At 40.0% G+C, this 17,093-nt stretch overlaps 2 long non-coding RNA genes across 2 annotated transcripts; both read right to left on the reverse strand.

Annotated features, from left to right (window-relative positions):
• Positions 1–1,029: 1,029 nt before the first annotated feature.
• Positions 1,030–1,701, reverse strand: LOC138208304 (uncharacterized). The gene is made up of 3 exons (XR_011179081.1): positions 1,624–1,701; positions 1,482–1,510; positions 1,030–1,158 (listed from the first exon to the last, which is right to left on the reverse strand). It is a non-coding gene; the product is annotated as an uncharacterized lncRNA (long non-coding RNA).
• Positions 1,702–9,636: 7,935 nt separating this feature from the next.
• On the reverse strand, positions 9,637–11,205 carry LOC138208416 (uncharacterized). Its single transcript, XR_011179092.1, has 4 exons — positions 11,129–11,205; positions 10,509–10,604; positions 10,367–10,395; positions 9,637–10,041 (listed from the first exon to the last, which is right to left on the reverse strand). It is a non-coding gene; the product is annotated as an uncharacterized lncRNA (long non-coding RNA).
• Between the last annotated feature and the right edge of the window lie 5,888 nt (positions 11,206–17,093).

The raw sequence follows: 17,093 nt of genomic DNA on the forward strand, positions 1-17,093 counted from the left end.
ATTTATAATCTCCCTAAACTTTGTGAAGCTTCTTCCATCTTTTAACGTTTATGTATTTTGTGAACTCTTTTCTGTAGAAAAAAGTTCGAGTTCATGTTGAAGTTTGAAAGCAAACATGAACAGACTTTTAAGAGGAAGTGTTTATGGTGAGGATGTGGGTTGAACAGCAGAAGAGCTCTGCAGGTTGGTTTTACTAACGATGACCAGATAAAGATCAGAAACACTAATGCGTCTCACATTAATGAGCGTCTGACTGAACCGTCTTTAAGCGTCCCAACATCCAACTTCAAGATGTTTCATCAGAGTCTGTTTGACGGAACAACTTCAGGGTTGGTTCCTGCTTCGCTCGCTGCAGACATGAACCTTCTGTCCTGTAATGCTATCTGAGGATTTAGGAGTCTGTTGTAGCTCCAATCAGAGGAGATCCACCAGAGGTCCTGAGAGACTGAGGACCTCTGGTGGCCGGAGGGAGTAACACAAGGAACAAAACCATGACAGACTTGTAGTGTGGTCTGGAGGTGTCTGAGACAGAACTACAAAACACACTGTGAAAGAGGAAATGAGGAATCTTTATAATTATCAAGTTTACATCATTAGCCGTAGCAAAGACATTTGTTTACAGATAACATTAAGACATGAAGCTCATTCATGTCAAATATTCTACTTTAAATTCAGTTAAAATCTTTACACTGAAAACACCTTAAAAAGAAACAGTGAATCTTAATCTCAGAGCTACATGTTGCAACAGGAAGTCAAAAAGTGAAATACAATAAGAATGAAAGAGTTATTATAAGTTATATTTCTTGTTAGATTAATGTCAAATCCAGCTGTTGTGTTCTGATTTAAATGCAGATTAAAAAAACTTTTGCACCTTAATATGAGAGAAAATCCAGACTTGAACTTCCTTCTTGAAATTTCAGCTTGAAATAGAAACAACTCGTCACAAAAAACACGTCGTCATGTTGGTAAGAAAACACAAAGACATAAAAAGTAGAACAAATATTTGCTGATTCTGTTTCTTACTCGTGTAAAACGTGATGAGATGATGTTTAACAGCAGTGGAGTCATTTCTGTTGATGATCAGCGGAGTTGGAAGGAAACAGAAGGTTCTCCGATGTTTTCATAGTTGACTGTACCGACGTCTTCATCGTTATGCACCTGTGGAAAACAACACAACACTGTTTACACTGAGTTTAAACTGAGGTCATAGTTTGTGGTATTGTTGAGATGAACTGTCTCATGTTGTCACGTTTATCTCTTATTTTCATCTTCTCATGTGCAACTTTCAGTTTTTCTGGTATAAATGTTCAGTTTAGATTTCCTAAAGATTCCTTCGCTGAGATAAACACTTCATTTCAAAACACAGTTGTGCAATTTTAGCTCAATTTTCTTCTCATGTTTCTTCAGTTATAGAAACAAATATCACAAACACTTGTTTTTATCTGGAAAGTTATAACTGAATATTCAGTGTTTAAACTCACAGTGTTTTCTTCCTTCTGCTTTTGGTTTCCTGAAAAGACAAAAAGACAAAATAAAGAGTCGACTTTTGCTTCCACAGAAAAACTAACTTCAGGTTTATCAGAAGTTTTTGTGTAGAAAAGTTTCCTCTGTGAACGTTCTCACCTTTAATTCTTGTCCAAATGTGGACTGAAACAACAGATATCACGAGTGCTGCTAAACCCAAAGACACGACGATGCACCTCAACAAATATGGAAAACCTGAAATCAATAAAGAAACATTTGGGCTTCAGGTTTTTTGTTCTGTGAATTAAATGACATGTTTTCAAAGGTGATAAATACAGCCGGTGTTACATGTTGTTGTGAATAATAGACAGAAACAAATAATAGTCATGTCATCCTGTTAGAAAAGTGCATATTAATTAATGTATGAATTAATGAGTTATGACCACAATTGTGTTTTGTGACATCACAGTTACCTTTTACCACCAAAGTTAATGTTGGTTCCAAATTCGAAATAAATTCTCTCAGGAAGTTTCTGAGATATCTCGTTCACAAAAATTGAATTAACGGATAAGATGGACGAGAGGTGACAGTGACTTTGACCTTTGACCTGTGATCACCAAAATCTATTCAGTTCATCTGAGTTTAAGTGAACATTTGTGCCTAATGTGAAGAATCAATACATCTTTAAGACCAAGTGAACATTTGTGCCTAATGTGAAGAATCAATACATCTTTAAGACCAAGTGAACATTTGTGCCTAATCTAAAAAAAAATCCATGTGAGCATTCCTGAAATATTACGTTTGTATTATTTGTACCTGGTGATGTGTTTATTTCATTTGTTGTAGTTGGTTGAAATGTTGGTCTGATTGTTATCTTGGTTGTAGTTCGTTGAATTGTTGGTCTGATTGTTGTCTTTGTTGAAACTTCATCTGAAAAAATGAAAACAACAACAGGACAAAATAACTGTACGGTGAAAACGTATTTCATGTTACCTTGACAACAACAGAGGACACAAACTGCTGATATTTAAACTTCAACAAGTGTTTTGTGTGATTAAACATCAGTTTGATGATTTTAAACAGTTTTCTCACCTGACGTCTGATGACTGAAGGAAAACAGATGCTCTTCATTAGTTATAACATGTCTCACTTTACACTTCAATGTCTTATAAAACTCTGACTTCTGATCAACATGACATGTTGTAAATGTCACGTTGGCAGAACACATATATGATGATGTCATCATGTCCGAGGAGGTCTTCACCCACTCCACTTTGTATCTGCTGTCGTCATATGTCAACACAGAGCAGGTCAAGGTGAATGTCTCTTCCTCTTCATAGCCAGTTACTGTTGAAGATGTGTTGAGAAAGACAACAAAGGTTAAATCAACTTGATCAATAAAATCTGAATTATTTAAAAAAATTTCAGAATTTTGTTCCGACAGTTTGACCTGAAAACACAATAATGTAATAAATACTCACTCTTAACAACAGACAGATCAACATCAGAGAATGTTTTTTCTTGTCCTGACATGATTTGTCTGCAGGTGTAACGACCAACATCTTCATCTGTGACGTTCTTTATAACCAGAGAACAGTTGGATGTAACACTCAGTCTGTCTGATTTAGATCCAACATCTGGTCCAATCTGCCCTCTATTAATCAGCTGTACCGTTCCTCGGCTTCTTAGGTCACTGAACGTCCAATCAGTGATGTCACAGTTATGTTGACCAATTATCACATTTACACAAGGCAAAGTGACATCATGTCCAAGTCTGACAGCGAAGGACCGAAGTTGTCCAGCTGTTGCTGTCGAGGAGAAGAAAGAGAAATGTGACAAACTGTAACATGAAGATGGCTGAAAAAACAAGAATCAATTAAACTCATCAAGTTACAAACAAATCGTATCCGTCTCAGTTGAAGGAAGAATATTTGTATTTTAAGGTTTCTGATATGAATTCTTACCTGTAAACTGAAGCATCAGCACCAGAAATAAAGACATTTGACTCCATTTGAACGCAGCCATCCTGCTTCTGTCTCTCTTGTTCTCACCTTCACAAATGACACACTGAAGTCATTTCTTCTTTAATATAAATATAGTTTCTCCTTCCTGTGATGACTGAACTGTTACTTCGTCATCGTGACTTCAGTCCAAGTTTTCTATTCTAAATATTTAAATTAATTCAAGATGTTTAGTTATAATCTCCCTAAACTTTGTGAAGCTTCTTCCATCTTTTAACGTTTATATATTTTGTGAACTCTTTTCTGTAGGAAAAGATCGAGTTCATGTTGAAGTTTGAAAGCAAACATGAACAGACTTCTTCCATCTTTTAATGTTTACGTACAGCGGGTAAAATAAGTATTGAACACGTCACCATTTTTCTCAGTAAATATATTTCCAAAGGTTCTATTAACATGAAACTTTCACCAGATGTTGGTAACATCCCAAGTAATCCATACATACACAGAAACCAAAACAAATAAGTTCAGAAATGAAGTTATGTTGTAATAATGTGAAATGACACGGGGAAAAATTATTGAACACATGAAGAAAGGGAGGTCCAAAAAGACAACAGCTGAAGTCTGTCAGTAAATAGAAAGCAATCCGGCCTCTTGTCAGTGCAAATTAATATCAGCTGGTTCAGTCCCAACCGATGGCCTAATACAAGGTGTCTCATTACCAAGGTGTCACACAAGAAACAACTAATGATGGGTGAAACCAAAGAGCTCTCTCAAGACCTTCGCAACCTTATTGTTGCAAAACATACTGATGGAGTTGATTACTGACGCATTTCTAAACTTCTGAATGTTCCAGTGAGCAGCGTTGGGGCAATAATCCGGAAGTGCAAAGAACATCATTTCACCATAAACTGGCCACGACCAGGTGCTCCTCGCAAGATTTCTGACAGAGGAGTGAAAAGAATTATCAGAAGAGTTGTCCAAGAGACAAGGACCACTTGTGGAGAGCTTCAGAAAGACCTGGAATTATCAGGAACAATTGTTTCAAAGAAAACAATAAGTAATGCACTGAACCTCCACGGCCTGTCTGCACGCTCATCACGCAAGACTCCATCGCTGACGAAAAAGCATGATGAAGCTCGTTTAATGTTTGCTGCTCAACATTTGGACAAACCTGTGAAATACTGGGAGAATATAGTCTGGTCAGATGAGAGCAAAATTAACTCTCTGGATGCCATAATACACCATGTTAGGAGGACAACACTGCACATCACACTAACAACACCAGACCAACAGTGAAGTTAGGAGGTGTGAACATCATGGTGTGAGCTGCTTTCAGCGTACGCTACTGGAAAACTTCACAGGATTGAAGGAAGGATGAATGGAAAAATGTACGGAGATATTCTTGATAGACATCTGCTGCCGTCTACCAGGATGATGAAGATGAAACGAGGGTGGACATTTCAGCAGGACAATGATCCCAAACACACAGCCAAGGAAACTCTCATCGGTTTCAGAGAAAGAAAATGAAGCTGCTAGAACGGCCCAGCCGATCACCTGACTTCAATCCAATTGAAAATCTATGGAAAGAAGTGCAGATCAGAGTTCATAGAAGAGGCCCACGAAACCTTCAAGATCTGAAGACTGTTTGTGCGGAAGAATCAGCCAAAATCACACCTGAGCAATGAATACGACTAGTTTCTCCATTCAGGAGGCGTCTTGAAGCTGTCGTTATCAACAAAGGCTTTTGTACAAAGTATTAAAATAATATCAGTAAGCGTGTTCAATACTTTTTCCCCGTTTCATTTCACATTATTACAACATAACTTCATTTCTGAAAATATTTGTTTTGGTTTCTGTGTATGTCTGGATTACTTGGGTTGTTACCAACATCTGGTGAAAGTTTCATGTCAGTAGAACCTTTGGAAATATATTTACTGAGAAAAATGGTGACGTGTTTAATACTTACTTTACCTGCTGTATTTTGTGAACTCTTTTATATCCAATGTGTTCCAGTGATGTAACAACGGACGATTTCTTAATCAGCCAGAGAACAGAGGAAGTTGAATGTGTGATGATCGTCATTTGAGATAAATGATTGCGTTAAAGTATCTTTTCTGTAGAAAAAGATCGAGTTCATGTTGAAGTTTGAAAGCAAACATGAACAGACTTTTCCAAAATCCCACAGACAGGTTTGGTGGATGTCCAACGTATTTAATACCATTTAGACAAGTAATGATACGATTTTTTTGAATCCAACCTTCTGATGCAGTTAATCATGTAACTAGATTTACCAGCTAGAGGTTAGGTTAGGTTAGGTTATGTTAGGTTTGGTTAGGTTAGGTTAGGTAGTTACTTTATTAATCCCCAAGGGGAAATTTTTGAGTTATTGTACAGTCTTATTGCGGTCGGCAGGAATGATCTCCTGTGTCATTCCTGATCTCCTGTATCAGGAATGATCTCCTGTATCTGTCCTTGTGACAGCGGAGCTGGAGGAATCTTTTAGAGAAAGTCCTCCGCTGTCCCTGCAGCAGGTGGTGGAGAGGGTGGTCAGGATTATCCAATGTGGATAATAGTTTGTTCAGCGTCCTCCTCTCCACCACCTTTTCCAGGCTGTCCAGATTGTAGCCGATGATGGAGCCGGCCTTCTTAACCAGTTTGTTAAGTCTGTTGGTGTCTCCGGCTCCAATGCTGCTCCCCCAGCAGACCCCAGCGAAGTACAATGCACTGGCCACAACAGACTGGTAGAACATCTCCAACATCTCGCTGCAAACATTGAAGAATCGAAGTTTCCTCAAGAAAAAGAGTCGACTCATCCCCTTCTTGTAGACAGGGTTGATGTTGGTCTTCCAGTTCAGTCTGTTGTCATGGAGACACCAGGTACTTGTACTCCTCCACCATGTCCACCTCCTCTCCCAGAACTCTCAGCGGTTGTGGAGCCGTCGTCTTCCTCCTGAAGTCAACCACCATCTCTCTGGTCTTGGCCACGTTCAGGAGCAGGTGATTTCTTCCCGCCCACTCCACAAAGTCCTCCACTACTGCCCTGTACTCCTCCTCCCGTCCATCCCTTATACACCGTCCACTGCAGAGTCATCAGAGAACTTCTGCAGATGACAGGACTCTGAGTTGTACTGGAAGTCAGTTGTGTAGAAGGTGAACAGGAAGGGAGACAGAACAGTTCCCTGTGGAGCTCCAGTACCACTGACCACTGTATCAGACAGCACACTGCCCAGACGGACAAACTGTGGTCTGCCTGTCAGTTAGTCATTGATCCAGGAGACGGTGGACGCGTCCACCCCCACCACCCGCAGCTTCTCACTCAGCAGCAGTGGTTGGATGGTGTTGAATGCACTGGAGAAATCAAAGAAAGTGATTCTCACAGAGTCACCGGTTCCATCCAGGTGAGACTGAGCTCGTTGCAGCAGGTAGATGATGGCGTCATCCACTCCCACATGAGGCTGGTACGCAAATTGCAGAGGGTCCAGAGAAGATTTCACCAGCGGCATGAGGTGGGCCAAGACCAGCCTCTCCAGCACCTTCATCACATGAGATGTGAGGGCAACCGGTCAGTAGTCGTTGAGGCCAGATGGAGTCGTCTTCATAGGGATTGGAACCAGGCAGGACGTCTTCCACAGCACCGGGACCTCCTCCTGCTTCAGGCTCAGGTTGAAGAGGTGTTGTAGGACCTCAGCCAGCTGGACAGCGCAGGTCTTCAGGACCACGGGGCTGATGCCGTCAGGTCCTGCAGCCTTGCGCTGGTGGAGTCTCTCCAGCTGTCTCCTAACCTGGCCAGTCGTCACAGAGAGGGGGTGGGGGGGGGGGGGGGGGGGTCAAGGTGTCAATGGAGGACGAGCCCTTTGAGATTGAGGGCTCTATGCAGTTCACCAGGGGGGGCAGAGGGGGGAGGGGGGAGGCAGCAGAGGTGTTTGGGAGGTGTAAGGTGTGGAGGAGACAGATGAGGGTGGTGAACTAAACCTGTTGAAGAAACAGTTTAGCTCATTGGACCTCTCCAGGTTCCCCCTGGTTGTTCCTCTCCAGGTTCCCCCTGGTTGTCTCTCTCCAGGTTCCCCCTGGTTGCTCCTCTCCAGGTTCCCCCTGGTTGTCTCTCTCTCCCCTTGAACCCAGTAATCTCCTTTATACCGGTCCACACCTCCCTCACGTTGTTCTGCTGGAGTTTGGCCTCCAGCTTCCTCCTGTAGGAGTCCATGCACTCTCTCATCTTCTCCTTCAGGTGGCGCTGCACTCTCCTGAGCTCCTCCCTGTCCCCAGACCTGAAGGCTGCTTTCTTCTTAAGAAGCACCTTCAGGTCACTGGTGATCCACGGCTTGTTGTTGGGGAAGCAGTGTCCAGTCCGGGATGGTACGGTGGTGTGTTCACAGAATTTGATGTATTCTGTGATACAGTCCGTCCTGCTGTTGATGTCCTCCCCATGTGGTCCACACAGCACATCCCAGTCCGTGGACTCAAAGCAGTCCTGCAGGGCTTCTTTAGCCTCCTGTGTCCACCTCCTCACAGTCCTGGTGGTTACAGGCTGCCTCTGCACCAAAGGAACATACCTGGGAGTCAGCAGGACCAGGTTATGGTCTGATCTACCAAGGGGGGGAAGGGCAGTAGTACTGTATGCATCCATGGCATTAGCATACAGTAAGTCCAGAGTTTTATTGTTCCGTGTGGGCCAATTCACATACTGGTGCAAAGTTGGCAGTACTTTATCCAGACTGGTTAAAGTCTCCAGTAACTAACAAAAATGCACCGGGATGCTGAGTCTGCAGTTTAGCCACAGTGGAGTAGATGGTGTCTACTGCTGCCTCTACGTCAGCTGATAGAGGAATGTACACAGCGAAAACAATGGCAGACGAGAACTCCCTCGGCAAATAATAAGGACGCATCCCCACGGCTAGAAGTTCAATGTCCGGGCTACAGAAACGTTCCTTCACACACACGTGGTCGGGATTACACCACCTCTCGTTCACATAGACTGCAATCCCTCCACCTTTCTTCTTACCGCTCCGAACAACGTCTCCGTCCCCCCGAACGGTCCTGAAGCCGGGTACGGCCGCGCTGTGGTCCGGGAGATGTGAGTGCAGCCATGTCTCGGTGAAACACATGATGCTGCACTCCCGATATTCCCGCTGGGTCTTGACCAGCGCGCCGAGCTCGTCCGTCTTGTTGGCCAACGACCTCACGTTCCCCATTAAGATCGCCGGTACTGATGGTTTATATTTCCTCCTTTCAGCCTTTAGCTTAGCTCCAGCTCTGCAACCCCGCCGTCTTCTCCGAAGTTCAACGGGGATCTCAGGCTTGGCTCCGGGCAGCAGCAGTAGGGGCCTACTCAGCGCGATCAGCTGATCACGAGATTAAACAATAACAATGGCCCCAACCAGAAACGTGGAAAAATTACGGTCCATTGTCTGACCGTTAACTTAACACACGTGAAGAGCAGAAAACAACAACTCCGAAGAGGAGAAAGGCTTAAAAATACTTAGTATAAAACACACTCGGGGGAGGGAGCTGCTGTAACAGGCTGCCGCTAGCGCGGCGCCATCGTCTCCGGTTGTAGGTTGTAGGACTCTGTACTTTCTCTAAAAACTAAAGAGGAAGTGTTTGTGGTGAGGATGTGGGTTGAACAGCAGAAGAGCTCTGCAGGTTGGTTTTACTAACGATGACCAGATAAACATCAGAAACACTAATGCTTCTCACATTAATGAGCGTCTGACTGAACCGTCTTTAAGCGTCCCAACATCCAACTTCAAGATGTTTCATCAGAATCTGTTTGACGGAACAACTTCAGGGTTGTTTCCTGCTTCACTCGCTGCAGACATGAACCTTCGGTCCTGTAATGCTATCTGAGGATTTAGGAGTCTGTTGTAGCTCCAATCAGAGGAGATCCACCAGAGGTCCTGAAAGACTGAGGACCTCTGGTGGCCGGAGGGAGTAAAACAAGGAACAAAACCATGACAGACTTGTAGTGTGGTCTGGAGGTGTCTGAGACAGAACTACAAAACACACTGTGAAAGAGAAATGAGGAATCTTTATAATTATCAATTTTACATCATTAGCCGTAGCAAAGACATTTTTTTACAGATAACATTAACACATGCAGCTCATTCATGTCAAATATTCTACTTTAAATTCAGTTAAAATCTTTACACTGAAAACACCTTAAAAAGAAACAGTGAATCTTAATCTCAGAGCTACATGTTGCAACAGGAAGCCAAAAAATGAAATACAATAAGAATGAAAGAGTTATTATAAGTTATATTTCTTGTTATATAAATGTCAAATCCAGCTGTTGTGTTCTAATTTAAATGCAGATTAAAAACATTTTGCACCTTAATATGAGAGAAAATCCAGACTTGAACTTCTTTCTTGAAATTTCAGCTTGAAATAGAAACAACTCATCACAAAAAACACGTCTTCATGTTGGTAAGAAAACACAAAGACATAAAAAGTAGTACAAATATTGGCTGATTCTGTTTCCTACTCGTGTAAAACGTGATGAGATGATGTTTAACAGCAGTGGAGTCATTTCTGTTGATGATCAGCGGAGTTGGAAGGAAACAGAAGGTTCTCCGATGTTTTCATAGTTCACTGTACCGACGTCTTCATCGTTATGCACCTGTGGAAAACAACACAACACTGTTTACACTGAGTTTAAACTGAGGTCATAGTTTGTGGTATTGTTGAGATGAACTATCTCATGTTGTCATGTTTATCTCTTATTTTCATCTTCTCATGTGCAACTTTCAGTTTTTCTGGTATAAATGTTCAGTTAAGATTTCCTAAAGATTCCTTCGCTGAGATAAACACTTCATTTCAAAACACAGTTGTGCAATTTTAGCTCAATTTTCTTCTCTCATGTTTCTTCAGTTATAGAAACAAATATCACAAACACTTGTTTTTATCTGGAAAGTTATAACTGAATATTCAGTGTTTAAACTCACAGTGTTTTCTTCCTTCTGCTTTTGGTTTCCTGAAAAGACAAAAAGACAAAATAAAGAGTCGACTTTTGCTTCCACAGAAAAACTAACTTCAGGTTTATCAGAAGTTTTTGTGTAGAAAAGTTTCCTCTGTGAACATTCTCACCTTTAATTCTTGTCCAAATGTGGACTGAAACAACAGATATCACGAGTGCTGCTAAACCCAAAGACACGACGATGCACCTCAACAAATATGGAAAACCTGAAATCAATAAAGAAACATTTGGGCTTCAGGTTTTTTGTTCTGTGAATTAAATGACATGTTTTCAAAGGTGATCAATACAGTCGGTGTTACATGTTGTTGTGAATAATAGACAGAAACAAATTATAGTCATGTCATCCTGTTAGAAAAGTGTGTGGAATATTGTATTAATTAATGTATGAATTAATGACTTATGACCACAATTGTGCTTTGTGACATCACAGTTACCTTTTACCACCAAAGTTAATGTTGGTCCCAAATTTGAAATAAATTCTCTCAGGAAGTTTCTGAGATATCTCGTTCACAAAAATTGAATGTACGGATAAGATGGATGAGATGTGACAGTGACTTTGACCTTTGACCTGTGATTACCAAAACCTATTCAATTCATCTGAGTTTAAGTGAACATTTGTGCCGAATGTGAAGAATCAATACATCTTTAAGACCAAGTGAACATTTGTGCCTAATCTAAAAAAAAATTCCATGTGAGCATTCCTGAAATATTACATTTGTATTGTTTGTACCTGGTGATGTGTTTATTTCCTTTGTTGTAGTTGGTTGAATTGTTGGTCTGATTGTTGTCTTTGTTGGAGTTGGTTGAATTGTTGGTCTGATTGTTGTCTTTGTTGAAACTTCATCTGAAAAAATGAAAACAACAACAAGACAAAATAACTGCATGGTGAAAACGTTCTTCATGTTACCTTGACAACAACAGAGGACACAAACTGCTGATATTTAAACTTCAACAAGTGTTTTGTGTGATTAAACATCAGTTTGATGATTTTAAACAGTTTTCTCACCTGACGTCTGATGACTGAAGGAAAACAGATGCTCTTCATTAGTTATAACATGTCTCACTTTACACTTCAATGACTTATAAAACTCTGACTTCTGATCAACATGAGATGTTGTAAATGTCACATTGGCAGAACACATATATGATGATGTCATCATGTCCGAGGAGGTCTTCATCCACTCCACTCTGTATCTGCTGTCGTCATATGTCAACACAGAGCAGGTCAAGGTGAATGTCTCGTCCTCTTCATAGTCAGTTACTGTTGAAGATGTGTTGAGAAAGACAACAAAGGTTAAATCAACTTGATCAATAAAATCAGAATTGCTTAATTTTTTTCACAATTTTGTTCCGACAGTTTGACCTGAAAACACAATAATGTAATAAATACTCACTCTTAACAACAGACAGATCAACATCAGAGAATGTTTTTTGTTGTTCTGACATGAACTGTCTGAAGATGTAAAGACCAACATCTTCATCTGTGACGTTCTTTATAACCAGAGAACAGTTGGATGTAACACTCAGTCTGTCTGATTTAGATCCAACATCTGGTCCAATCTGCCCTCTATTAAACAGCTGTACCGTTCCTCGGCTTCTTAGATCACTGAACGTCCAATCAGTGATGTCACAGTTATGTTGACCAATTATCAAATTTTCACAAGGCAAAGTGACATCATGTCCTTTGATAGTGAAGAGAGAAAGATGTTGTCCAGCTGTTGCTGTCGAGGAGAAGAAAGAGAAATGTGACAAACTGTAACATGAAGATGGTTGAAAAAACAAAAATCAATTAAACTCATCAACTTCCAAACAAATCGTATCCGTCTCAGTTGAAGGAAGAATATTTGTATTTTAAGGTTTCTGATATGAATTCTTACCTGTAAACTGAAGCATCAGCACCAGAAATAAAGACATTTGACTACATTTGAACGCAGCCATCCTGCTTCTGTCTCTCTTGTTCTCACCTTCACAAATGACACAATCACTGTTGTAACTTCTTTAATATGAACATAGTTTCTCCTTCCTGTGAAGACTGAACTGTTACTTCCTCATAGTGACTTCAGTCCACGTTTTCTATTCTAAATATTCAAATTAATTCAAGATATTAATTTATAATATCCCTAAACTTTGTGAAGCTTCTTCCATCTTTTAATGTTTACGTACAACAGGTAAAATAAGTATCGAACACGTCACCATTTTTCTCAGTAAATATATTTCCAAAGATTCTATTAACATGAAACTTTCACCAGATGTTGGTAACAACCCAAGTAATCCATATATACACAGAAACCAAAACAAATAAGTTCAGAAATGAAGTTATGTTGTAATGATGTGAAATGACACAGGGAAAAATTATTGAACACATGAAGAAAGGGAGGTCCAAAAAGACAACAGCTGAAGTCTGTCAGTAAATAGAAAGCAATCCGGCCTCTTGTCAGTGCAAATTAATATCAGCTGGTTCAGTCCCAACCGATGGCCTAATACAAGGTGTCTCATTACCAAGGTGTCACACAAGAAACAACTAATGATGGGTGAAACCAAAGAGCTCTCTCAAGACCTTCGCAACCTTATTGTTGCAAAACATACTGATGGAGTTGATTACTGACGCATTTCTAAACTTCTGAATGTTCCAGTGAGCAGCGTTGGGGCAATAATCCGGAAGTGCAAAGAACATCATTTCACCATAAACTGGCCACGACCAGGTGCTCCTCGCAAGATTTCTGACAGAGGAGTGAAAAGAATTATCAGAAGAGTTGTCCAAGAGACAAGGACCACTTGTGGAGAGCTTCAGAAAGACCTGGAATTATCAGGAACAATTGTTTCAAAGAAAACAATAAGTAATGCACTGAACCTCCACGGCCTGTCTGCACGCTCATCACGCAAGACTCCATCGCTGACGAAAAAGCATGATGAAGCTCATTTAATGTTTGCTGCTCAACATTTGGACAAACCTGTGAAATACTGGGAGAATATAGTCTGGTCAGATGAGAGCAAAATTAACTCTCTGGGTGCCATAATACACCATGTTAGGAGGACAACACTGCACATCACACTAACAACACCAGACCAACAGTGAAGTTAGGAGGTGTGAACATCATGGTGTGAGCTGCTTTCAGCGTACGCTACTGGAAAACTTCACAGGATTGAAGGAAGGATGAATGGAAAAATGGACCGAGACATTCTTGATAGACATCTGCTGCCGTCTACCAGGATGATGAAGATGAAACGAGGGTGGACATTTCAGCAGGACAATGATCCCAAACACACAGCCAAGGAAACTCATCGGTTTCAGAGAAAGAAAATGAAGCTGCTAGAACGGCCCAGCCGATCACCTGACTTCAATCCAAGTGAAAATCTATGGAAAGAAGTGCAGATCAGAGTTCATAGAAGAGGCCCACGAAACCTTCACGATCTGAAGACTGTTTGTGTGGAAGAATCAGCCAAAATCACACCTGAGCAATGAATACGACTAGTTTCTCCATTCAGGAGGCGTCTTGAAGCTGTCGTTACCAAAAAAGGCTTTTGTACAAAGTATTAAAATAATATCAGTAAGCGTGTTCAATACTTTTTCCCCGTGTCATTTCACATTATTTCAACATAACTTCATTTCTGAACTTATTTGTTTTGGTTTCTGTGTATGTCTGGATTACTTGGGTTGTTACCAACATCTGGTGAAAGTTTCATGTTAATAGAACCTTTGGAAATATATTTACTGAGAAAAATGGTGACGTGTTCAATACTTACTTTACCTGCTGTATTTTGTGAACTCTTTTATATCCAATGTGTTCCAGTGATGTAACAACGGACAATTTCTTAATCAGTCAGAGAACAGAGGAAGTTGAATATGTGATGATCGTCATTTGAGATAAATGATTGCGTTAAAGTATCTTTTCTGTAGAAAAAGATCGAGTTCATGTTGAAGTTTGAAAGCAAACATGAACAGACTTTTCCAAAATCCTGCAGACAGATTTGGTGGATGTCCAACGTATTTAATACCTTTTAGACAAGTAATGATACGATTTTTTTTAATCCAACCTTCTGATGCAGTTAATCATGTAACTAGATTTACCACCTAGAGGTTGTAGGACTCTGTACTTTCTCCAGAATCTAAAGAGGAAGTGTTTGTGGTGAGGATGTGGGTTGAACAGCAGAAGAGCTCTGCAGGTTGGTTTTACTAACGATGACCAGGTAAACATCAGAAACACTAATGCTTCTCACATTAATGAGCGTCTGACTGAACCGTCTTTCAGCGTCCCAACATCCAACTTCAAGATGTTTCATCAGAGTCTGTTTGACGGAACAACTTCAGGGTTGTTTCCTGCTTCGCTCGCTGCAGACATGAACCTTCGGTCCTGTAATGCTATCTGAGGATTTAGGAGTCTGTTGTAGCTCCAATCAGAGGAGATCCACCGGAGGTCCTTAGAGACTGAGGACCTCTGGTGGCCGGAGGGAGTAACACAAGGAACAAAACCATGACAGACTTGTAGTGTGGTCTGGAGGTGTCTGAGACAGAACTACAAAACACACTGTGAAAGAGGAAATGAGGAATCTTTATAATTATCAATTTTACATCATTAGCCGTAGCAAAGACATTTTTTTACAGATAACATTAACACATGAAGCTCATTCATGTCAAATATTCTACTTTAAATTCAGTTAAAATCTTTACACTGAAAACACCTTAAAAAGAAACAGTGAATCTTAATCTCAGAGCTACATGTTGCAACAGGAAGTCAAAAAGTCAAATACAATAAGAATGAAAGAGTTATTATAAGTTATATTTCTTGTTAGATTAATGTCAAATCCAGCTGTTGTGTTCTGATTTAAATGCAGATTAAAAACTTTTGCACCTTAATATGAGAGAAAATCCAGACTTGAACTTCCTTCTTGAAATTTCAGCTTGAAATAGAAACAACTCGTCACAAAAAACACATCGTCATGTTGGTAAGAAAACACAAAGACATAAAAAGTAGAACAAATATTTGCTGATTCTGTTTCCTACTCGTGTAAAATGTGATGAGATGATGTTTAACAGCAGTGGAGTCATTTCTGTTGATGATCAGCGGAGTTGGAAGGAAACAGAAGGTTCTCCGATGTTTTCATAGTTCACTGTACCGACGTCTTCATCGTTATGCACCTGTGGAAAACAACACAACACTGTTTACACTGAGTTTAAACTGAGGTCATAGTTTGTGGTATTGTTGAGATGAACTATCTCATGTTGTCACGTTTATCTCTTATTTTCATCTTCTCATGTGCAACTTTCAGTTTTTCTGGTATAAATGTTCAGTTTAGATTTCCTAAAGATTCCTTCGCTGAGATAAACACTTCATTTCAAAACACAGTTGTGCAATTTTAGCTCAATTTTCTTCTCTCATGTTTCTTCAGAGTTATAGAAACAAATATCACAAACACTTGTTTTTATCTGGAAAGTTATAACTGAATATTCAGTGTTTAAACTCACAGTGTTTTCTTCCTTCTGTTTTTGGTTTCCTGAAAAGACAAAAAGACAAAATAAAGAGTCGACTTTTGCTTCCACAGAAAAACTAACTTCAGGTTTATCAGAAGTTTTTGTGTAGAAAAGTTTCGTCTGTGAACGTTCTCACCTTTAATTCTTGACCAAATGTGGACTGAAACAACAGATATCACGAGTGCTGCTAAACCCAAAGACACGACGATGCACAACACCAAATATGGAAAACCTGAAATCAATAAAGAAACATTTGGGCTTCAGGTTTTTTGGTCTGTGAATTAAATGACATGTTTTCAAAGGTGATAAATACAGTCGGTGTTACATGTTGTTGTGAATAATAGACAGAAACAAATAATAGTCATGTCATCCTGTTCGAAAAGTATGTGGAATATTGTATTAATTAATGTATGAATTAATGAGATATGACCACAATTGTGTTTTGTGAGGTCACAGTTACCTTTTACCACCAAAGTTAATGTTGGTCCCAAATTTGAAATAAATTCTCTCAGGAAGTTTCTGAGATATCTCGTTCACAAAAATTGAATGAACGGATAAGATGGACGTGAGGTGACAGGGACTTTGACCTTTGACCTGTGATCACCAAAATCTATTCAGTTCATCTGAGGTTAAGTGAACATTTGTGCCTAATATGGTGAATCAACCCATCTTTAAGACCAAGTGAACATTTGTGCCTAATCTAATAAAATTCCATGTGAGCATTTCTGAAATATTACGTTTGTATTGTTTGTACCTGGTGATTTGTTTATTTCCTTTGTTGTAGTTGGTTGAAATGTTGGTCTGATTGTTATCTTGGTTGTAGTTCGTTGAATTGTTGGTCTGATTGTTGTCTTTGTTGAAACTTCATCTGAAAAAATGAAAACAACAATAGGACAAAATAACTGTATGGTGGGAACGTACTTCATGTTACCTTGACAACAACAGAGGACACAAACTGCTGATATTTAAACTTCAACAAGTGTTTTGTGTGATTAAACATCAGTTTGATGATTTTAAACAGTTTTCTCACCTGACGTCTGATGACTGAAGGAAAACAGATGCTCTTCATTAGTTATAACATGTCTCACTTTACACTTCAATGACTTATAAAACTCTGACTTCTGATCGACATGAGATGTTGTAAATGTCACGTTGGCAGAACACATATTTGATGATGTCATCATGTCCGAGGAGGTCTTCACCCACTCCACTTTGTGTCTCCAGC

This window comes from Embiotoca jacksoni, unplaced genomic scaffold (genome assembly GCF_022577435.1).
Source record: "Embiotoca jacksoni isolate LCO1_2020_lvr unplaced genomic scaffold, fEmbJac1.0.p SCAF_37, whole genome shotgun sequence".
Classification (NCBI taxonomy): domain Eukaryota; kingdom Metazoa; phylum Chordata; class Actinopteri; family Embiotocidae; genus Embiotoca; species Embiotoca jacksoni.